Genomic DNA, 26,000 nt, shown 5'->3' on the forward strand with positions numbered 1-26,000 from the left:
CTGTATACTTTCCATATTGTTTACATTACTTTTCACTGCAGTTTAATATTGGAACCATCACATTTTATAGCCCCATAAACTTATAAAGGCTATACCAATTTCTAACATAATATTTTTTATGGAAATGACAAAGATTTTTGCATGAAGTCAGCCTTCCAAAAAGGCCCGTAATGCTGCTCTCCACAGACTGTAATAATAGCGATAATATTTATTTAGTACCTTTCATCTAAGATTGGCAAATACTTTGCATGAAGTCTTAGCTCTATGTTTGCTTTAGACTATGCCACTGCAATTTGTCTCAGCAGGAGTGTGAAGGTAAACAAGCACATTGTTTTTATAGATGATATACCCATTATGAGAATGTAAATGACACCCCCTTTGTAGAGATGTAGTAATCAGCAGTACCAGGCATCGTCCTTCTCTCATTATTAAAAAAAAAAAAAAGAAAAAAAGGAGGGGAATGGGGGAATGGCACTGAATGCTGACACACTATCCCTTGCCTACCGTTCTTTTGTGACATACATGCATTTTTTTTTTTGCAATTATTTAAGTCTCCACTGGGCCACAAGGTAAACATATTTTTCTACTTCTGACAGGAAAACTGAATTGTAATAATTAAGGTGATCATGAAGGCTTGTATCAGCAGTGAAGGAGAGTTTGAGATAGCATACATTGTTCTAAATTAATAGTTCTTAATCTCAGTGATTTGATCAGTATCTTTGGAGTGAGTCATTTAACTTTGGTGCATATAGGAAAGGCAGATATCCACCCAATTTTGTAACACTACATATAGTGTAATTTCTTTCTGCATACAGCAGGGAACTTGAAATAACCTGATTATGACCAAACAAAAAAAAAAATTGACAATAAAATAATTGACTTTCTAAAATTTCTCCACTGTCAGTTATTTATTAATAAGTTTTTTCTCTTCCAATCAGGTGAAAATTATTACTTGTCAGGGACAAACCAAAACTATCAATGTTTTCATGTCATGTTGAAATGCTTTGGTCAAAACAGGTTACATTCAGCAGCTTTAATTCTAGCAAGCCTTGATGATGTTCAGATTTTTTAAGATATAAAATTGGGAAGAAATTTCATGCAGTATTTGCAATTTCACTTCTTCTGGATTGACCAAATTTGTCCTGCAAGCCAACAGCTTTTGATGTCTTGAACACAGTAATAATATTATTGCTGACTTGGTTTTTCAAGAATTTAATCCTGTCATAGTGTGCAAGCAGGAAGGCACTGCTGAAATATACAGAAGAACCACTTCAATCTATTATATTAGTAACATCAATCTATTACCATGGAAATGTCACTCTTCTAGGTTTTAACTTTGGATATTAGAAATTATAATCTATTTTGTGAACTGTTGTTTTGTTTTTTAATATTATTATTTTATACACTTAACATAGGCAAATGATAAAATCAAAGACCAGTAAAATGATTGATGCTGTTCCAAGTAGTTATTTGATATTTCCCCTCCCGTTTAGTGTTTTCTTACAAAATTATACAGAAGTTCTTTGAAAAAAATGTTGATTGCTAGGACTATGATGTGAATAGTCAGAAAATACTCAGTGTATTTCACTTAATGTCAGGACCTGGGTTGTTTTTTTCTTTTAATAAAAAACCTAAAGTATGATTTGGACTCTTCTCAGTGAATAATCAGTATCATCTCTTCAACAGTTCTTCAGCTCCAGTCATAGCTGGCAGGATAATTTTCCTCTTTATCTGACATATTAATGCTTCATATTATAGTCCCTGCTGAACTTACTTGTTTTCCCACTTCAGCCTTACAGGCGAATAAGTACAGCATTACCATTATTTGCAACAGGCCATGAGCTTTGTGTCATGGTAATTCCAGCAAATGCAAGCCTGTCTGGACCTCCCTGGAGACAGTTTTAGCTTGTAATAACAGTTATCAAATGACCTATTATCTATTCTGGTTTGCTTAGTTTGGTACAATTGTGCATTTACTGTTATGTATGCTGTAGCTAATACATTAATAACAAGTTGCTGGCTAGAATGAACTATCTATGGCCCTAGAAAAATGCAGTCTGTAAGAATGCATGCATGGGAAGATAAAAAGGTCTTGCAAGTGCATGCATAAGGTGAGAGTAGAGGCCATAGGGCTACAAACAACTCTGCTGAGGTCAATTACCGGTCATAAAATGACCCCGGCCTTGGGAGCTTGGTAAATTAGTGTTGGGGGTAACCAAGAAAACAAAGAACAAGTATCCAACATATGTAACAAAAATCTTATTTAGCAAATTCATTCTTAATGTGGATTTTCAGAAAAATTAGGAAAGGACAAAGTATAATGTATGCTAGAAAACACATCAAAATCACTCCAAAAGGATCCTAGAGTCAGGACAAAGAAATAGTAAACATTAATACCTTAACTCCATCATTTCCTATTGTTCTTTCTTCTGTTCTCCCATGTTGTCTCATGCTTTTGTCATTCTACCAGCTTATCACATCCATTCGCTTTTTAGATTTTAACTTGGACCACCAAACTCCTAATGTACTCTCTCTCAAGTGTTTATTGCAAAGTCATTCTCCTCTCTTACTTAAAATCTTTCTGCATGAGCCTAAGAGAGACTAAAGAATTAATGGCAAGTATGTAAGCAATAGGACTCTCCGATCTTCTGGGTTTGTTTTTTATTTGCAAAGAAGTTTCTGCTTTCTGAATTGCCTGCCAGTTAGTTATAAGAATGAATATTGTTATTATCAATGGATTCTTGCCTAAGTCAGCCATGAAGGTGCAATAAGTGGCATCCTTCTACATGTCACAGTGCATATAGATTCAGAGGTCTCCAGGCTCTTCTTGCCTGCAACCAGTGTTCTCCATTACAACGCAACCTACTACTCATTTTACTTTCTAATAATTACAAGAGTGTTTTTCAGGAAGAATAATTAAAATACACATAGAAATACAGTGGGAAATCAATTTTTGCTTTTGCAAATATATTTTAAGATAACTTTTTCAATGAAGGAGTAAATATGCAATATTGTTCAACAGCATGAAGAAATAATCCTGATAAAAGCCTTTGTTCTCTAGTCATGATGATTCAAAGTTAAAAGAACTAAAGAGATTTTATTCTTTTGCACTGTTTTTTGGCAATATGAATAATAAAAAACTGGGGGGTGGGGAAGGGAAAAAAAAGGAAAAAAGAATAAATAATCCCCTTAGATCATGAAACAGAAAGTGAATAAGAGCAAATCAGATTTATGGAATTGTTATACGTGGGACTTTTGGCAGGTAAATATTTGTTGATCAGCTTGTGCATATTCAGTGTATTTGCTCTATATTACTCTTTTTTGCTTTTATCTTATGATAGCTGTCTATTTTGTATAAAAATTAAGATTTAATAAAGTTTAATGATCCTACAATTTAAAGAATGGTGCATTTTCTTATAAGGCTGCAGGCTACTGGCTAGACTAGTCTGTGGACTAGCAGCCTCATTTTTTGCCCAACGTTTACGCACTTCATTACACAGCTATTGCCTTTGATTTACGTTTGTTCAGTCCTGAAGTAGTTCCCATTATATTTCCTTATATCTCTGTGAGGTATTAGATTTCTGAAAATCCAGCCCCTATATAGTAGTTTTATTGATTTAAGGAATTACATCTGTTAATTCAAACCCAGAGGCTAGAGTTGCCTGCTGAGTCTTCATAGAGATCTGGAGGAGAGCAATAAGTAGTAAATATTCTGAGTAGCTCATTGTCCATATGCTGTGCCTTTCTAGGAGAATATCGTATACACCCTTTAGAGAAAGAGGGACAGAGAGAGAGGAGAGAGGTGGATGCTGAGGCAATGAGCAGGCTACAGGGATTCTGCATCCTCAAGGTTGGGGTTGCTCTGTAAACCCTCCTGGAGAGAAAAGGCAGAAAACAGGTACTGCTCTCTGTGGCGATCATGCACACAGCTATACAACTAACCATTGTCAGGCTTGTGCAGTATACAGTGGCCCCAGCTGTGCTGTGTTGATCTTGCCACCAATGAACAAAATGAAATAAAACTTCTATTTTGAGCAGCATTCCATTTCCACCTGCAGTGGATACACTCCCTTCCAACTCTTGCTGCATCTGTGCCTACAAATACCTGTGTAGCTTCTGCCATTGCTTCAAAAGAGTCTCTCACATCATATCTGATCTTTAAACAACCTGAGGCATTCTTCACAACATTTAAACTCACCATACAGCCCTTATAATTAGCCCTGTCTTTTTGAATGGGGGATACTGTATCTTAACTAATCAATCTCAGGTGAATATGTTAGTCTCATGAGAAATAGAAGAAGTGGAGAGCTGAAAAGCAAATTATGGAAAAAATAAATCATATCATGCCACAGTGTCACTGTCCTGCTCCTCAGCCATTTTTCACTATCTTCTAGTGTCATTGTAACCTTCCACACAAGGTTAAATGTCACAGTGTGGTTGTATCAAAATAGCAACATTTCTCACTTATGAAAAATACTATACCATTAACTATGCCATATTTCCTGGAGAGATATGTTATAAAAACATGTTAACACACTAAAAAGAAAAGATAGATTAATTTCTGCATTGAATTAATATGAAATATCATAAATATCACCACACAGTCAGGCCAGAAATAATATTTGTCAATATCCCAGGTTACTTTGTTTTTTTGTATGATCCTTATGTACAAAATTTTTAGGTTCTAAATACCTTCACATTTTGTTTAGCAAGATAAAAATTAGAAATCAGATTATTTCACTTTGATTAACCCTAAAACAATATATAAAAACAATAATTGCAGAGTTGATTGGTGTGGAGAACAGGGGGATGAGAATGAGAACTGCAGAAAATGTTCAAAACACTCAAGTAGATTGAATTATTCAAAAGACCTTACAGTATTTCCTAACAAAAAAATAATATTAATACCGAACTGGAGTCTTGTGCAGGGGTGTCATACCAGACAGCAAAATGTATGTAACAGTGCTTCATTCAACATTATCTTGTATATTGGCCTCCATGCAGTCTTACTTCATCCCTGCTCACTTCCTTTCTTACACAGAGCTGGGCTTATTTGCCTGCTGTCTCTTCATAATCTTCTGTAAATCGGTACAAAAACACGTAGTCCTAGAAAATATTGATTTTTTAAATCTGATTTCCCTGGTTAATGTGTCCCTAATACATCTTCTCACTGATTTTTATTTTAATGAAAGCCTTTGTTTTTTAAATTATAATTTTTAATGTCTTTTCTTAGACCATCATATTAGGATTTGATAATAATGTATATTTCCAGTATAGAAAATTCCAGGATAGTTTTTTTAAAAGTGAAAAAAGAGCTCTTTCTTTAGTCAATTTTATATTCATTTAATGCCTTTCTAGAAAGGGAGAAGCAAATAAATTATACAGTTTTCTACAACAAATTTTATATGCCAGGATAGGGAAGAGTTGTTTTCTGGAAATCCTACATTCTCAGATGAAAATAAAATTAATTTAATAAGAGTATTTTGTGCTTCTCTTGTTCTCCCTAGCACTGTGAAGGAGTGAATACTGCTTTTCCCCTTCACTACCACTGTAGCCAGTGTGGCCTTTCTCTACCCATATCTCTAGTTATTGAGTGCTCTATTTATACCTTCTGTTATTTTTGTCCTTCATAAATCCATCCAGTTATTGATTTTAGCTAATACTTGCATGGATTGTTAAAACATGGAGAGTTGATTTATTTAGCCCTTTATAAAATGTTCCAGACACTGTAACCTGTGCTACTTTACCTCAATATTACACTGGAATTGAGCTTTAGTCAGCAATCAAGAGAATAAGAAAAAGCATGTTTGACTAGGAAATTCCATACTGCACAATTAATACAATTGTAACAGATTTTGTTTTCTGAATGTCCATTTTCACAGAATAATTATTCTAACCAAAAGCAAGTAAAATCTTGACTAAATGCAATAACTGTTTCCTGATGTCTAGGGTTCTTTTCTTTTATTTCCTAATCTGATCCTATTAAATTTATGGCTACCATTTTGTGCCTTTCTAAATCCTTTCTTGCCCTTGGAGTTTACAACCTATACACAGGCATAACAGTCTTATGTCCCTTTTCTGAAGTCATTTGGCCATGATATACAAAGTGGCATTTGGCTTTCACATTTTTTCTTCCTAAAATGTTCTCCCTCATCATTTGTTCATTTTTGCAGCTCTGCAATGAAAGGCATCTCATTGGCTCATTTATTTTTCTAGTAAACCGGTGCCTGGAACTGAGTGCAAGATTCCAGGCATAGTTGCAGGAGTGTTAATCTGTGAATGATTATAATTTCCTTGCTCTTCAATGTCTCTTTGTATGAAACCCAAAAGCTCATTGGACTCCCTTAACGCCATATCACTCTATAGATTTGTGCCTAATTTTCTACCCATTACTGTCTCCACGGCTCTTTAAGCACTACTGCTTTCCAGGTTTCTCTGTCTTACTTCATAGCTATGTTTTGGATTATTTTTCTTCATATGTTATTACACAGCCTTGTTCCAAATTGAATCTCACTTTGCCCATGTTTCTGACATTGCTTGGTCCCTTCCTATTATTTTTGTGCCATCACCGGTGTTTGTAACATTTCCCAATTTAGTATAATATGGGAATTTCATGAACTTGCTGTTTGCTCCCACTTTCAAATCATTAATGAGGATGTGAAAAAATCTTGGAACCAACACTAGTCCCTTTAGTGCTACCAGACATTGCCTCTCAACTTGATACATTGCTGTGTATCATTATCCCTTGTTAGTGGCCATTCAGACCCTTTTTAGTCCTTATCCAAATGACTTTTTGATTAATTTTGAAATAATAATTTTGGCATCCAGTATGATTTTTTAAATTTTTTTACTGCCTGAGACATTATTAGTGACAAAACAGATTTTACCTATGTTCTCTTTTTACACTAAAATTAAAACTCAAATGACAAACAACAAACCCATCTATTCTTTTCTCAAAAAGTTTGTGTTACTTATTGCTTATGGTTCCATTTTCTGCTAGCTATTCAATGGACATTTTGCCCCCAATATTTATTTCCTTGCTCCATTCAAGTTGAAATTTAAGCCTGTGATTCAATAGGCCCAGGATTATTGATAATTTTACTGCTTGCTTGCTTTTTTGCTAGTATTTCAGGAACTCCCCTGCACTATCTTAACCCAACAGCAAAATAATTATGAATCAGGCATATTTCTCCTCTGTTTTCTTTCCTCCAAATAGGTCTATTATAATAAAATTGCCTGTTATAATGTTTCCAGGGTTTCCCTTCTGTGTTTACCTTGTCAGTAACCTTGTGTATCAGTTGCTTTGAAATAGCCTAGCTTCTGTTCTTTCTTTCTTAATTGAAAAAAAAAAAATGCATCTGTAACTTGTGTCACAAGCTTCACCCATCTATGCATTCAAAAGCCTTATTAGAGAGATGATGGGGAAATGCCTTCTTCCCATAATTTTTTATTGCTTTCTCTGTAACCAGTGTTTTAAAGCATATTTCTTAGGACTTTACAAATCCCCAGGAGTATAGATTCATAGATTATAAAGCTACAAGGGACCATTACAATCATGTACTCTGACTTTCTGCACAGTACATAACAGCAGTGGTTAGGAGAACCTTCAAACTACCTGCTGTGAAAGTAAAATGATAGGTAGAATGTTTAGAGTGTTTAGAGCAAAAAAGTGCGAATTCATGTCTATTCTATTCAAATTCTTCTATTAGACTCATCACAGTGACATCTGTAAGATTCAAGTGAATGTCTGGTGTAGCACATCTAATATGATATGGGCTTCTCTTCAGATTGGCTTGGTGTGGGCCATGGTTTATTAAAGCACTGCACCTATGCCCTTCACTGTTAAAAAAAAAAAAAAAAAAAAAAAGGAAAAACAAAACACCACAAAAACCTACAAAAACCATGGTGAGCTTAAGGAAATATTCATAAGTATTAGGAAAACACTTCACTCTGGGAATTAAGAGGCTAAAGAGTTCTTTCTTTTCTCCCCAGGGTTAACAATCATGCAGTAGGTTGTGCCCTGTTTAAATGCTGAAAACACAGTGAGCTCTGCCAAATATGTACAAAATTCCCCGGTTCTTTTAGGATAAGCAATTGTCAGCTGATGACGGTTAGAGATGCGAAAGATGAAAGATCCAATTAAATTACTGATGCACTGTAAGATTTCACATCAGATCCTAAATTATATTTCCATTGGCAGTTTGGGTACTGGCTGTGGTGGTATGCCATAAAACCAGCACATTATGTCCTGATAACAGCACCATAAAAGAGATTCACTACTGCTCTTACCCTCACTATTCACCAGAGTACATTTGTGGCAATCTTCCAACAAGACTGCAAAATTTCAGCTTCTTTGCCAGTTTATGATGTTCATTTCAGGATTTTTAAAAATCCTGTTGTATAAATATATAAATTACTACAAATATATGGTGTGTATAGCTAGCTGCTTCTGCATTTGTATTTGTATAGGCAATCCCAACATTTTACATTGACTGTGTTTTATTTCATCTGTTTTAACATCTAAAAACCCAGGAAATAACCAACTGGAAGTTAAAAACCAAACAAAAGTATAAAAAAAGAAAAAGCTTGCTATACATATTGCACTGCCTTCTCATACACTGCTTGGAAGGCAAGGGAAAAATAGAGAATATCCACATCTTAGCACCTTTTTTTCATAGCTTATTATAGTCAACTAAGTTTTTGAGTGATAATCAAGACTGGAACACAGTTTGCTGTGAAATTTTTTTTATTGCTGTTTCAGAAAAAAAGTGGCACCCTCAGTATCCCCAGAGCATAGGCTTTCAAAGCTTTGAAGGAATATCCAGGGACCTAGCTGCTTCCCAAAAGAGTTTGACTGCACTTCTCACTGCATTTTTTTACTCAGTTATGGACTTATCACAGAATATGTCCTTCAACAATGCTGCCTAAACTTAGAAACTTAACATTGACATAAATACACATGTTGAAAGAATTAGCTATAGACCTATTACATACTTCTATAATAAATTTAAAAATAAAATAAAATGGTTTCTTAAGTAACTATAGATAGTCCTTTATATATTATGTGTTTTGTGGAGAAGATAAGTCCAGTGAGACTAGAATCTATGGACTTCAAGGGTTTTAAAACTGTTTTTAAGACTGAGGTTTTTTAAGATTAACTCATGGCTGTTCTGATCAAATGTTGGTGATAGTTATTCTTAAGTAGGAGACAGAGCTTGATGATCTCCAGTGGTCCTTTGTAGTTCCATGATTTTGAGTCAAATTGCAACATCTGCCTGTATTATACTTTTTACATTATATAAGTAGACATACCATGAGAGTTTTAGAAGAAAAAAGGTAATTAAAAAACTATATTTCTTTCTTCAGACTGTGTGGGTCAGAGGCCAGCATCATCTTCATAATACATCTTCCCGTAGTATTTTACTTCTTGTCACATTCAAGACTCTCAGCCACAGTACAGCCGTAACTAGCATCACTTTCAGCTTAGGGAGATCCCCAGATTCAGATAAAATCCCTTTGGTTTAGGCAGACTCCACCCAGCTACAATCAGACCAGTTTTAAAATTCCTAAATACCTGGGAGCAGTATGTTCAAGAGACAGGACTGTCACATTGCAATGTGTGCAGCAGCATTCACTGAGCATCAGTGAATGAACCAGTGGTGAGTGTGTGCAATCCACCTGGCCTCTTGCTGCACACATGTGCTACATCTCCACCTTCCCAGCAACTGTTTTTCACCTCACAGGCCTAAAAAATACGGTTGGGAAAAGAAAAGGACTGTTGTGTGTCATGATTTTCATTACTGACATGGAGCTGACTCATAAGACACAGAAAACCTGATGTTATATGGGAAGATGGTGACAGCCACAGTGACAGCTGGATCTTTGAAGACCTTTCAAGCATGGTTCTTATGGCCTTTGCCTTGTGGACTGAAGCCTCACCACAGCAGCAAGAGAGGACCACGGGTTTGATGATGATGTTAGCATGCCTCTAAGCCTTGCATTAAGTCACAGTATTTTTTCATAAGAAACTGACTAAACCAAGCAAGTAAAATCCTTACATTTTTCTGGGAAGAAAAAAACAAACAAACAAAAAAAAGGAAACAAATGGGCTACAGGAGGACCTTCAGAAGGCAAGATGATCAGTTACAGATTTGCGATTGGCAGGTATTCTGTACAAAACAACAGGCTAGAGTTGATAACACTTCCTGTGTCAGCTTTTGGGATATCTAAATGACATTGGCAATGTCAGAGCAACCCAGGGTTAAGAGAGAGCAAAGAGCAATTAAAGCTGTTCTGACTTTCTTGTCTCTGGACTACAAGTCCTGACTCTATCTATCTGTATCCCAAATATTTATCTCAAATGCAAGTGTTTAGAAACAAGAAGCTGAAAGGTGAATTCTGACATAAGCATATACAGTGGAGGCACATCTGTATATGTATTATGGTAAAGGCTAGGAGGCACAATTCTTAATGATCACTGCACAGTCATATTCGTTCCTTCATTTCCATGTCTATGTGATCACACATAAATTTGTGTTGTGAACATTCAGTTTTATTTCTCCATTTGCTGCAGATATTTTTCAGCTGTAGTTTAGATACTGATGTTTTAACTGTGTGTTCTTTTGCCTTATTTCTTCCTCCTTCATCTCTATTGCATCTCGCTTCATCAATGCAGTGTATAAAGGAAGGGAAAATGTGCCAAGTACTGCACATTTGATATCTGAAGTGTGCCTATTGACCTCTGACTGGGATAGATATTTTAATCCCACACTTGAAAATTACCCTTCAAAAGACTTGAATTCAAATTGCCAACATGATAATGTCATTTTCTAATCTGATGTGACTGGAATCATAACACTTGTTTTGATGTGCAATGTAATCCAGTGTGACTGATCAGATGCAACCTGCCATAACACTGCAAAGGGCAATGCATCATGCTCAGAAATTAAAACCATCTTATTTCCTGGAAGTCATAGTGAAAGAAATCTACCTGAATTTTACATTTTATGTTTTTTTCAGAAGTTCTTTTAACCAAACAGTCACAACTGCCTAACCTAAATTACCTGTTTTCCTTGTCTCTTGAGTCTGACTCTAGTTCCTGCTATAGCATCTGCATCTTGGCTACTTTTCTACCAAGGAATAGGCAAATGTCAAAACGCTGCAAAATATCTAACCATTTGATTTAAACTGTATTAGAATAGTCTGCTTAAAATAATGCAGTTTCAACCTTTTAAACTCACTGTCTCTCTAGCTGCTTGCAAGAGTTGCTTCCTTTTGTCAATGCAGAAAATACTTCTTTTGTGGTCCGAGTGCAGGAGAAAGCAGCACTCAGTAACACCAGAAATCAGCAGCTGTTTATCTTTTCTCTCCTGCTATTTCAGTTTAAAGCACTTTGGAGATTTTACAGAATCCTCTGTTTTCCCACGTGATTTCATAAGTTACTTGCAAGTCTCACCCACACAATCTTGGCAACTCTTTCAAGCCCTCTGAAAATGACAGAAAGCTTTCATCATAAAGCAATGAGGCAATAGGTAGAAGTATATGAGATTATTACCTGAGTGAAGGATGTGGGAAAAAAATGAAAAGGGATCATCTTACATAACCAATCAGTCTACAACACATAATTTTTTTGCATAATTATGTAAAGTGCTGTTGGAATATTAAGAGTTTCATTTAACAACAGATTTGAAATGAAATCTGAGTATACAGAGAACAGTAACACTCAATACTTCTCAACATACATTCTGGAGGTGAGAACACTGAACAGAGGGAAGTAATGCTCTGTAGGAATGGGGGTAAAGATGTGATACACTGATGTGTCCAGTTGTCATATTTATCCACAGAGGTGAGCACTCCACACAAGAAGGATATTTCTTTCTCTAATGTGTGGACATTTCATATCAGCCCAGCTCTTTATTTTACTTAAGTTAAGTAGGCTATAAAACATTATTTCTTCTTTCTGACTAGGAAAGAATTGTAGACAATCTGAAACAGAAAAGCAGTTTTAAAACTAGATGGCAATTGGAGACTTCTATTTCCATTACAAACTCAAATATTTAAACCCAATTCTTTGCTTTCTGACTAAAAAGCCTTATAGGAACTTGCCACTTTGCTTCTGCTCCTTTGGGGTTAGAAATTCAGGAAGGGGAGGCTAGATTAATACAATGTTCCTGTTCTTGTAGAGACAAGATGTTTAAAAGCATTTAAAGAATTACTTAGGTTTCTGATGCAATAGGAGTTTCAACAGTATTTTCTGAAGAGAGTGAGATGCAAAAAGTAGTGAAAGTTACAGAGTAAATAATTTTCTGGTTTAAAGTTTTTCAGTAAATCCTTGAGAAGAAGCAATAATATATTTTTAAAAAAATAAATTTACCTATGTGTAGGAATTACTCTCACTTGATAATTATATTCCTCTGATGGGGACAAGCAATTCTGCAAGTTTTTGGGGTTAAGGGCACCACACTGATAACAGCCTACACCTAGAAAAAGTAGTCTGAATTTGACAGCTCACTTCCCATAAATGTAATCTCTAAGAATGGTCCTCCTTTTGATTCAAATTTCCAACATGATATGTCATTTTGTAATGTGAGATAACTAGAATGATAACAGACACACCACAAGATGAAACACAGTCTATTGTGATTGATCAGATGCAACATGCTATAACACAGCACAGGGCAAAGCATTTCACTTAAATTTTAACCTACGCTGTGTATATGGAAATACGGTAATAAAAGACAAAATCTATATCTCGTCTTATTGAAATCTTGAAGATTTGAGAGCTATATTTATCCTATTGTTTTGTTAGCAGAACCTGCTGATGTGACACGCACCCATCTACCCATACATCCAAGGAAGAAGTGATGTTGCTTTTCCCTAACTTGTGCTGAAAAGAAAACTACAAATCATTTTTTATCCAGATGCCCTTTCCACAAAGTCATCCTTACACGTGTATCCTTGCTGGATGGCACTCAAGCTGCCTTCCCCCCTCAGTTCACTCTAATTCATCAATACTTATCCTGACAATGTTTTGCCTGCAATTCCAAAGTCAGTTATAGGGCTGTTATTGTCACGGGACCAAACAGTAAAGAGATATTGCAGTTGAACAGATGTATATAGAACGAGCATATTCTCACTTCTATATTGTATCCAGAATTTTAAACTGACACTTTTGTTACACCTAATGCTATTAGTGTTAATAAAAAAATGCCAAAACGTCAAGCCATTTTCTACAAACGTATTAATAACAGGGCTACAGGATGAGCAGTTACATTTTCAAACTGAAAGATGGTAGATTTAGATTACATATTACGAAAAAATTCTTCACCGTAAGGGGCATGAGACACTGAAACAGGTTGCCCAGAAAAGTTGTGGATGTCCCATCCCTGAAGTGTTTAAGTTCAGGCTGGACAGGACTTTGATCAACCTGGTCTAGTGAGAGGTGTCCCTGCCCATGCAGGGAGGTTGGAACTATATGATATTTAAGATCCCTTCCAACCTAACTGCTCTATGATTTAATAATATGTCTAGGAATGGGGATTAAGAACTTTACTCCATAATTTTAATTGGGTTTCTGACAACTTTGCCTTTCTATTTACTCCCCTTTGGGCTGTTTTTGAAGACCTGCTAAGATTTTGCCAAGAACAGGCCTTTTAATTCTTATCAATTTCTCCTCTCTTTTCCAAAGAAAGAGGACCATGCTTTTACTTCTCTATAGCAGAGAACAGAGAATGCAGCCTTCAAGACTTTTTTTTTTCTTTTTTCTTTTTTTTTTTTTGGCAGGTTTTCTCTGGAAATATATACATAGGACCTTTTCCAAGGGCTATTGAAAGGCCTTTAAAAGCTTCTTATTTTAATGACTTTACAGTGGAACCTAACTACAAGCAGTGTTGTAAGAAGAGCAAACATATGATTTGACTGAATAGACAATTTCTAAAATAAAGAAAATACAGAAAAATATAGAGATAGGTAAAGTAGGGATAGGTAAAGTGTTCTGGAGTAGAAGGACCAGAGCCAGTTTCAATGTGGACTAAACTTGGAAGAATCTTTGAGTCAAAGAGAATGCCAGATTGAGAAAACTGAGAACTGAAAGGAGTGGAAAGGATAATATTATAACTCATGATTTCTTACACATAGGTAAATCTGTAATGTTTAGAATAACCTCTTCTAAAAGACATACATAATAAAAACAAATGTAGTGGTAGAGAAACAGTTTTGAATTCCTGCAGATTTGCTGAACTGTGAACTCAGAAAAGGTAAACTTCTGAAAGAAAAAAAAATCTATTTTAATTTAAAAGCAATATTGCACTTTTAAATATAACAATTTAGATAAAACAAACAAAAAATAAGTGGTTATAATAGAAAAATAAAAATGAAATAAAATATGGGTTAAACTGAAACATTCTCTTCCATTGTTTTAATTTGACTGACAGAAGAAGCTGTTAGCTGACCTACCTTACTCCTAAACACTGAAACCCAGAAAGAAAAAGCAAGGGACAAAAAAACCAAACCATTTTGCACTCCTACAAAATTACACATATTTCAAAAGAATCATTGCATTCTAATTATTCACAGTACTGTTATGACTTTTCACTCTGAATTGTTTCCCCTTAATAGCAAGTCTCCTTGCTTTCTCTTTTAATGTAGCAATACTACAGAATCTAAAAGAAAGGCAAAGAAAGAGAGAAAGGATAGACTGAGAGTGAAAAGCCTGACAACTGTGTAATAAACAAGAACATAGCAGAAAAAAATGGTGCACTGTTGTACTCAAGCTGAAAATTCTTCCTTTTGAAAAATGTCAAAAGACCAGGTAGCTTATTAAGCAATACAGTAAGATAATTATTTGTTTGCCTTGTTTGTACATTATTAACTGCCTAATTTGTAAGGCATGGTGATAGAATTTAAATGCTAATAAAATCTTAACTGAGCTAATGTAATCACAAGAAAAGAGATTTTATATCAGTACATACAATTGGAAATATAAGAAGAAATAATACTAACATAAGGAACCAACGTGATAGGAACATTACATTAACCTGTACAGAATGAGACTTTTCATCACAGCAGTGACCTGTTAGCAGAAAAGATGACAAGAAAAGGGGTTATCCCTTTTTGAGCTTCTTTATAACCTTCCTGCTCCTAAAGGAACAAGTCTTTCCTAGAGGAGCTTGAAGCCGAAACAATTGTAGATGGCTTTGCAGTTTTGCCCAAATTACTTTGCTAGGAGAGAAACAAGTGTTCCAAAACAGGAGTCCATGACACACTATCCACTATCTTTTAGAACATCAGAGTGGTTTGGTTTTTTTCAGCAAAACTTTTCTTACACTTTGGTTATGACATGAAATAATTTCAACCATTCCCAGCAGAAGTGGAAACAGCCAAACAGACAAGAGGCACTCTTAATATTACACAGCTTCAATAGCTGGCAAGAGGAAATTGAGTCAAACACATTCCTGCAAACATTTGTTTTATAAAATGAAAAGAAAAATAACAATTTAAAAGTTTGCATGTTATAAAGGATATATTTTTAAGCCCATAATATTTTTATGATGCTGCTTATTTTAAACTCTTACCATATGCTCTGCAAGCTATGCAGGCATATGGTTCACATAACAACACCATATGTCTGATAATATTTTGCTGTGTATTACAGCAATAACAAACATTTTTCATATGTAGAGGGACTCAATTTAAATTATTTCTTTCTCTTCATTTTTTCCATTTATAAATATTTCTGATGACATTTCTGAAGAAGTCTATAAATCCCCAAAACAGCTTAATATTTCAAGCTAAAGATTTAGGGAGTATTTTATGACTAAACCCACCATTCATCACTGTGAAAAAAAAAAAAGAAAAAGAAAAAAAAAGAAAAAGAAAAAGAAAAAGAAAAAGAAAAAGAAAAAGAAAAAAAAAGAAAAAGAAAAAGAAAAAAGAAAAAGAAAAAGAAAGAGAAAAAGAAAAAGGAAAAGGAAAAGAAAAAGAAAAAGAAAAAAGAAAAAGAAAAGGAAAAGAAAAAGAAAAAGGAAAAGGAAAAGAAAAAGAAAAAGAAAAAGAAAAAGAAAAAGAAAAAGAAAAAGAAAAAGAAAAAAAAGAATACTGTCCTTCAATAAAACATGGAGAAACATAAAATAAAACCATATATTTATACTATTATGAACTTAAGCAGTTTTTGCTTTTTTAATACGTATTTGCTATGGTCTCACCCCAAATATTGAGTGTATGAAGTGTTTAGGTTATTTTTCTTTCTTTTTTTCTGTGATACTTAGTCCTGTATTAAATAAAGAAAGAAATAAGAGATGAACCACAAGCAAAAGGGTATGAGACTCATCTTCCTTGAGACAAGATTGCATTTGAAGAAATCAAAGTAGAATAATCCTATATCCTCCTTTATTTTTTTTTTTTTATTATTATTATTTTGCTTGTGTTATTGTACAGGGATCCTTGTCAGATTCAAGTACCACCGTATTAGGCATTACCTCCTATGGGATACTTAACCCACAGAGGTAAAAGTAGGAAGAACTATTTAAAATAAGTCTTTAATTTGTCCCTCAAAACAAGCTCATGAAAGGAGAGGAAGTATTATGTCTTTTTTTACTTTGCAGTAATTTAGTGAGTGGCTAGCAGCCACAGCAAAAGGATGGATGAATCTGACCTCATTACTAGAGCAGAGAAACCAGTGACTTTGGACAAGTACACATGACATGATATGAAAAAAGGAAGAACACCTGTGTCTGGAAGAGGCTTTAACCACTGTAGATAGTGGGACATTCTTTTTCAAAGACAGAACTGATGAAGCCTTTGCTAAGAATTTTACTGGCTTGTGCACATCTAGAAGGTGGTGAAGTAAGAAGAATAAAGAAGTTTGGAGATAAATAGAATGTCCAACCACTCCAACAGAATCAGAAAATGGAAAAATAACAGAAGACACACTTAAAGACCTCAGTGACATGGACAGTCATGCAGCTTTCAGTAGTCATAGTGACCTGAGACATTAAAATATTAAGTAGGGAGGATAAAGAATTTATTTTGGGGAGATTAAGGTACTCATAAAGCATCCAGAAGAAAAACTAAAATAATTTGGTGTTCACAGAAAAGAAGATGAACTAAAACTGTCAAGAGTCTGAAGACTCTGTCTCTTTCTGCTGTGGAAAATGTTACTTCACTCCTTCTGGAGCTCAGATACACCAGTTATCTCCTACAGGAAGAAGACTTCTTGTAGTCTCCTACTGTGATGATGCAGTTCCTTGCTACTTACCACTGAGCATGTTATTTACCAAGTGCCATGTAATTCCACCAAATGAAAAGAACAAACTAGCTCTTGTAGAAGCAGTATGAACTAGATGAAAAAATCCCCACCCCCATAAACACCTAACCTCCTGTAACTTCAAGAAAGAAGTCACATATAAAAAAAAAAAAATAAAATAACGCTAGTCATTTCATTTACATGGCCAAATTAAAAAAAAATATATAACTAGGTGCATAGAGAAACTAAGTGTTGCTCTACTTACAGCTGCTTAATTGCAGTCAAAGCAATTTCATGCCCCATCATCAAAAGACTGGAGAATTTTGTAGCATTGAAAAGAAAATTCCCTCTTTGCGTAATGTCTACTGCTTATTCCGTGGTTCATTATTCTTTAAACATCTTGTTCAGTAGAATCAAAGCAATGGAAAGTAAATGGGTCTTTGATGTCTTGATTGTTTACATTAGCTGATAAATGACTCTAATACCACCCTGTTCTTCCGGCTAATACTTAATCTGTTAGCTTTCCCCTACAAGCATCAGCATCCATTTCAACCATACAGCTATGCCTGCTATCTAGTTAACTACCCAATATGGTGACTGAAGAGGGATGGAGATCTGCTTTTAAACCTCTTTGAGGTAATTTTCTTTCAGTGGACCTTATAATCAAGACACAGAAGAAGCAGAATTGCAATCTAGTGGCATAGTCAAAATATCTGGCAAATTTGAGTGATAATAGCTGGAAAGCTGACTTTTGTATGGCAGAGAGCCACAAGTGTAACGTGACTGTGGTGAAATTATGATCTATTTTAAAGTGGTATTGTGGGAGAATTGTTAGTAATACCCTTTCATCCAAGTCTTTTAAAAGTAATTTGTTTATGGAGATTGTTAAGGCACATACACAACAACATTTGCATTACTAGTGTGCTAGCTGCAGTTAATGTTTTCTTGACTTTTAGTGAAGTAGGTAAAATGTGGATACATATGTTTCCTGATCCAAGTGACCTGTCCTCTAAGACAGTGGGCATGTGTTGCTACCAACCTGTATACAGAGTCCTTGATTTGAATAGATTTGAATAGCAGTATAAATCTTTACTTTTATAGCACTAACTGATACTTAACATTTCTGTCAATAGAACTTTTGTATTTTTTAAATCTCTCCCAATTTCAGTTGTGTTTTTCCAACTACATCCTGAGATTGATGTGGTAATGAAAAGAAAATTTTCTGTCTTAAGAAGCAAGTGTGCATTCAGTGCCACCCACAGTAGCCATACCCAGGAAATCATCAAATAAATAACAAGTCAAGACAAAAGCCAGTTCTCCCTCACAGGATTTTATGTCCATAGACAAATTAAAACACAGCTCAGAAATTCACAGAAGTATAGTAATGAATGCAATGTTTCTGAATGAAGAAGAACAACTTAATTCCTTAGTTTAAAACTAATTTTAATTGGGTGTTCTGTATCATAAGTAAATCTGTAGCTTGCACGGCAAACAAAGACGTTCTTTTACTTCACTTCCTTGAAAGGCAGCTTGGATCATTATTTCTCCCTTTCCTAGGCAGTTTTTACTCTTGTCCAGAAGTCAAATGCTCCTATCTCTATCTCAGAGTAGTTTTCACATTGAGATAAGATGGCAAATTTTATATTCTAGCATTTCCTAGCATTTTCTCTGACCAGGACTTTCTACATGGCCCTCTTGTTAAAGGAAAACTTGAAATTTTCTTCTTTTCTTCAAAGGTCTATCACTTTCAGCAGGCTTTCTTGTCTCTAAATAGGACTGAATTCACATTGTTTCCTCTCCAAGGCTCAGTCACATGTCAGATTTTGAATCAGCACCCAAAGAAATGGGTGCAATTAGCTCACTGAAGTAAGCTAAGAAATGCCGGAAACCATTACAAGTTCCTTCCTATAATCTTAACTACATTTTCAGGCTTGACTTTGGCTTGTTCTGAAGGATAGTTGAAGGTTTGTGCTTTTTCTCTTTCAGGACTGAGCATGTTACATATATATGCTAAAAAAATGCGCTGAAAAATGTGATCCTGTGTTGATCACACTGAAATGTTTTCTTTAAACACAGAAGAATGAACAAGAGAAGTAAGAAAGGCCTTTGATTTTGAGAAATACTCATGGACATTGTATAAAAGCAACCTGGCCAAAAAGCATATACACAGAGAAGTATTAATTCTGTGGTGTTTGTTTGCATACTATATTGGCAACTGTTACATAAGGCTATACAACCTGTTCAGTGATACACAGCACAGTGGAATCAGTCAATTTACTGAGCATACAGAGAGGAACAAATATATGTGAGAAAATCTATTTGATTCCTAGCTGCCATGACTATTCACCTGCTTGTAGGAGAGATGCTATGATTTCTTTGACTTTTATAATTAATGCCATTTTTCTAAGCAACACTATAAAAATTACTAGTAGGATGAGAATCCTTACCTAGGTAATTTTTTATTAACTTCATTTCCTTTTTCTTGAGTAATGAGTGCAGGCTGAAGACCAAGGAGTTCAGATTATGTTGTTAAAAGATGGCTTTGATCTAGAGAGACAGACTGTATAGTCATTGTCTGATTTACTAGCAGCAGTATTTTCATTCTGATACCTCACTCCAATTCAGTAGTAAATCTTGCAAGGTTTACTTTTAAATGCTCAGTGATAGAATGTCATCAGTTTTCAGTAGCAGTCTGAAACTCATATTTCTAGTATTTAATTTTGCCATTTTAGTATTAATTTTATTAATGTTTTCACAGATAATTAAAGCACATAGTTACTAAACAGATTTAAAATAAGTTTGCTGATCTTTAGCGATACAGCCTGCTTGTTTTTCCATGTGTTCATGTTGAAAACAGTTTGCAATTGCAGAAGATGATTAATCATTAAGTTCAGGGTTTAACGTAGCAACAGTGTAAGGAAACTTGCTCTAAGAATGCAAGTTTAAAAGCCAGAGAATCAATCTAAAGTCACTAAAAGGAATACAAATGCTGCTCTACTTGCTGTTCAGGTTCCTGCTGTGCTAGTGTCTCCAACAGAAACAACATGGCTTGCACTGAGAGTGTTTTGGCTTGATTAGTTGAGCTTCATAAGCAACCATGTTCATGTGTGGTAGTCCACATGAGAGCTGCTTGGCCTTGAACCTAGTGTCCGGGAGAGATGGAAGTGTTTACTGCAAGTATGGAGAGCTGGTGATATTATTTCAGGTACCCTTTCTAAGGAGGCATTTGATTAGATCCATTTGATGTTGATTTACATTCTGTAGTTCTGTAGAAGTTCCTGTCTTTTAGTTTGTTACACCAAATCTGATGAGCTTCCTGCTAGAGAATTGTATGTACAATCACATATTTTTCTTCTTCAAGTGACTTTCCTGCTGATCATAAGCTCTATATTTTTCGAGGTTTATGGTAGTCATTCATAAGAACAGTAATAAGATTTCCTTTCAGCAAAGGTTTTCCACAGCCCTGCAGAGGATCCTGTAATTCACAGAGAAGAACAATCTCTCTGTATGATACAATATTGATGACATGAAAATCATGGATTCCTCTCATAAGTAAATGCTCTAGCCTCTTCTGAGACAGATTTCTCTCCCCCACCCCATCTCCTTAGAATATACAAAGTCCAAGTAAAGGACCAAATTTTGGGTGGGGAAAAGAGTATGCAGGTATGCTGAACATATTTCTTAGTCATGTGGGTATACTGCTTTGTAAGATGCCCTGGCCCCACTGACATTTCTACTAAATTTATCTGTACATTTAAGATAAAAGTAATTCTATATGCATAACAAAACATAACTCCTACAGATGCTCATACACAGTCATCTTTCCTACAGCATGGACTTTTTTGTCATTTGGGAATTTTTAGTTGTTTTCTGTATATTTTTAATTATTTTTTTTTTAATTAATTCAGTTGATGTTATTAGTTGGTGGTCACAAACTGGAACACAGGATGTTCAACCTGAACATAAGAAAAAATTTCTTTACTCTGAGGATAACAGAGGACTGGAATAGGCTGCCCAGAGGTGATGTGGAGTTTCTGTCTCTCAAGACATCAAAAGCCTGTCCGGACAGGCTGGACAGGCAGGTCATCCTTCTCCAGCAGAGGGGATGGACTAGGCAATCTTCAGAGTTCCATTCCAATCCCTACCATTCTGTGATACTGTAAAATGTGACTTTAAGTAAGATTTATGGTTTTAAACTTTTGTGGTGCATTGACCTTTGATAGCTAGATGCCAGATTCTCATCCAGCAGTTCTCTCTTTGCTCTCCACCCCATCCAGGACAGGTTTAAAAAGCTTATGGGTTGAGGTAAAGATGGGGATATTGCTTACCTGATACTATCATAGGCAAAATAGACTTGGTTTGGGGTAAATTAACTTAACTGATTGTCAATTAAAAATTGAGTAGGATGGTGACAAATGACAACCAAACTGAAAATACCTTTCTCCAACCTCTCCTTTCTTCCCAAGTTCAACTTCACTCCATCATTCCAGACTCTTCTGCCTCTTCCCTCCCCACACAGTTCAGGGGGGATGGCAAGTGAGTGTTTGTGGTCAGTTCGTAATGCTTTGGCTCTGCTGCTCCTTCCTGCTTGCACTTTTCTCCTGCTCCAGCATGCAGTCTCACATGGGATTCAGCCTTTCATAAATTGCTCCATGTGGGTCCTGCCCATGGGTTGCAGTTCTTCAGGAACTGCTCTTATGTGGGTCCTCTCCACAGGGTACAGCCCATCAGAATTAGACTGCTCTGGTCTGGGTCCCCCACAGGCCAGAGTTCTTGCCAGGAGCCCTCTCTACTGCAGGCTCTCCATGGGCTGCTCCTTCTCTGAGGGCATATTCATCGGTTCCAACATGGGGTCCTCCACAGGCTGTAGTGAGGACATCTGCTCCACTAGGGTCATCCACGGACTTCAGGAGAACAATCTGCTTCTCCACAGTCTTCTCCACAGACTGCAGAGGAACCTCTGCTGCAGCACAGGGAGAACCTCCTCACACTCCTTCTTCATCAACCTTCAGGTCTGCACTGTCTCTTCTCTAACATTTATATCTTTCTCTCACAGCTGCCACCCATGGTTTTTTATCCTTTCTTAAATATGATGTAACAGAGATGCCACCAGCATTGCCAACATCCTCAGCTGTGCCCTGCAGTGGGCTTCTTTTGGAGCTGGCTGGGAGGGGCTCTGTCCAGCACAAGGCAGCCCTTGTTGCCAATACCTTGTCACGTAAACCAAATATTTCTATTTTTGTTTTTCACAGAAATTTGCTAATAATAGAACTAAGCAATAAATCTGAAAATTATCATCCTGTGATCATTCAAATTACACAGGAAGCCAAAATATATTCAGATGTATGGACAATATACTTAAAATTAGCCTATGTCTGGTAAATTTTCCTTTTTTTTTAACTAACCTTCATTAACAACTTTATCATTTACTCCATTTCTTCAGAAATTGCAAATATTTTTTGGTTTTCATAGTAATTATCTTAAATTCAAATATTCAGTTTGAAATGGGCCTTCTCCTTTAGAAATATTGACATTAAAAGTACTTTAGTGTAAAATTCTTCATTAATAGTTTCGCTTCATGATATCTTTGAAGTGTATTTCTGCTGATGGAATTGATTGTCTATACTTTCTTATTAATGATACATTAAGAAATGAAAAATCACTATACTATATCCAATTGCTGTCTGCAAGAGTTCAATGATAAAATTGTTTTCAACATTACACTTTGATTCCTGTCAAATATTATAAAAATATAGCTCCATAAGAATATTTACAAAATATGGGTTATTTGCTGAGATTCTAGAGAGAATGTTATTACCTTCTGATATATAAACCAGCAAGGAAATTTTTTTTTCAGTCATTTAGGAAACATGTTTCTTAAGCCAACAGGAATTTTAAAGGCAATGAAACTGTAAAATCAAGAATTGAAAAAAAAACACAACAAAAACCAAACACACAAAACTATACTTTTCATACTTTCAGCTTTTATACGTAAGTCTTTTTAAGAGGAGTATTTGCTATAGTGCAATCTGTACGGTTTGGAGCAGCTTGTCAGTTAAAATCATAACAAACTTTGCATGTGACTCATCCTCTCAATTCCAAAAATAAGTCTTCCTTTTTTCTGCAATTTTTGCATAATTTGTCTCTGATAAGAGTAAAAGAATTATGCAAATTTTTATATGCATTAAGGCAGCTGTTTGAAACATATGTGATTGCAAAAAAATGACTCATATTTCACTTTTCAGAGGAGTGCATCTTTGTCATGATGTATTTCTAAAGGAAGGCTGAGCCCAGATGCTCAGAATTTACTGTATTTAAAAGAAACTATGTAAAATTGAGCACTGATACACTGTATGTTGAAAAAGACAGAAATATTTTATTGCATGAGTTTTGGATTAAGCTACACCTGAGCAGGGTTATACTGAACTATGTCAACTATAATAGTAAAGTGTCCTCAGTCAAACATAAAGCTATTACAAAAATGTTAACCACTATAAGAAACAGAGATTTTCATCAATACAGAATCAAAGACTTGCATCAAAATTGTAAAGAATTGTACAGAAAATAAATTTCATTGCCAAACCAAAATCCTTTCTAAAGGGGTTATAATATTACAATGGTAGAAAATGCTTCATTTTGAAACTGTATTTCACTTGTATACTTTCTCCAATTTAATTTAAAATATTCTACAAAGCAACAAGTTTTTTCTTTCCTTTGATCCATTACATGTGTTTATTCATAGTTTAGGCCAACAAACTAAAAAATCAATCTTTTTAACAGCTCTAGTTAGTATGTCTGCCCTGACCTTCTAAGGAAGCTGTATATAAACAGGAAATGCAAATTCAATGTATAACCACAATGATGAGATGAAAGAAGGCAATTATTTAGAATGAACCTAAATAATTGTCCCCTGACCTCTTCTCACACTATACAATAGAAACAGATAAAAAGCAGCTATCTGATTGCTTATTGCTGAACTGAGTGTGCATACAGAAGCAATCAAAAAAAGGTGCTATTCAATTTCAGTATTTTTTTAGTATTTGAAATTAAATACATGTCTGAGTTTTCAGTAAAGAATACACTTGAAGAATTAAAGAGTTTGTATAATGTAAGGAACATTTTATTAAAGCTTTCCAGAAACATTGGGGTTTTTTCTTAGAATTGCTGTCTTTCCTATACATATCTTACGATTCAGACAGACCACACTACATACCAGATAAAACACATGAAGAAAGATAACCTGCACTGTAGCATTTTGTGGAATATGTGTTTGGAAGTTAGGAAATGCCAGAATTACATGCATCCTTAAGTGACCATGAGTACTTCTACTAATTATTGTCAACTCTTTAACATCCTGAACACACAATACTGTTTTAAGATTTCTCTTCCATTTTGTGCACAGGATGGGTAGCTGTCATTTAATATCACTTAATGCCATGCTTTGTTTATTTTAGCTTTTTTGAAGAGCCTATCTCTAGTCCTTATTAAACGGAGCCAATTCAAACTCAGAAGACAGATTTACTAATTTCTGTGGGAACTTTTCTATTACAATCAGAAAAGTATTACCAGAACTCTTCACAGTTACTATTCAGTTACTGAGTTTGTGTTCACAATGCTCCCCTGAAATAAGAGGACACTTTACAGACACAGAAATGACCTGTAGGGACATTTGATAGCCCGGAAAACATACCTGGATGCCCAGTTGTTAGAATCTGATTTTCCATATGTTCAAATGGCAACTGTTGTACCGTGGAGGCTTAACAATACCTAAAGGCGACTTCAGAGTTCTCGGAAAATTGGAAAATACAGGAAATAAAAAATCACTTTGTTACATGATGTTAGCTTTCACTTTTATCATATCAAAATCTGTCAGAAGTTAGTAAAGGCAATGAGCCCAGCTGCAAACTCTAGCTTAGATTTTTCTTAATCCATAGATTCCTAGAAAGTAACCCATTTCTCTGCAATGGCAGCCAAACCTTTCTAATTTTCCATGCTGCTTACACTCTCTCCAAATAACTGCTATTGATCACATTCAGAGAGGAAATGTGAGTTTATTCATTTTAGCCATTCTTGCTTGTCCTTTGAGCTGACAGAAGTAATCAATTATCTTCTCCTGTGATCTTCACTAGCATCCTGTGTAGAAAGAAACAATATTTTACCTCTGGTTTTCATAATAGTTCAGAGTGAAAAACAAAAATGGGATTCAGAAACAGATTTCTTCTGGTCTTGTAAGGAAAGTAGGCTCTAATAAAAATAGACTTTTCACTCTTTTCTTTCCAAATAAAATATAATTAGCTCTGTCTCTTTCTAACCACCTTTGCTGACTTCTGCTTCTTTGTACTATGCCAGCTCTTCCTACTTACTCATTTTCAGGCCCTCAGCCAAGATGTTCATCCCACATATAGTACCAGCAGACCCCCGGCTCCTTTCTCCAGAATTGCCTGTCTCTGCTCCAACATTTTACTTAGTTCTTCCTTCCAGCTTCTGTCATCTCAGTATGTCCTTTGCCGTGTTCCCAGTTGCTTTGTTCCCTCTCACTTGTCTGTCCCTTCAGTTCTCTCTCACCCATACCCATTTCCAGTTACTCCAGCATCTGTGCTCCTCATGCTCCTCATGTTACTATTGCTAAAAGGTTCCTCACCCAGTCAGAGAATCAGCAGTGGTCAGTGCTGAACTTGGTGCCCCTTCTAGCATCAGGCTGAGGCAAGCGTATCATTAAAAAAACCCCTCATAGAACTGTGGAAGATACCTCTATTAA

This window comes from Apus apus, chromosome 4 (assembly GCF_020740795.1).
Source record: "Apus apus isolate bApuApu2 chromosome 4, bApuApu2.pri.cur, whole genome shotgun sequence".
Taxonomy (NCBI): Eukaryota; Metazoa; Chordata; class Aves; order Apodiformes; family Apodidae; genus Apus; species Apus apus.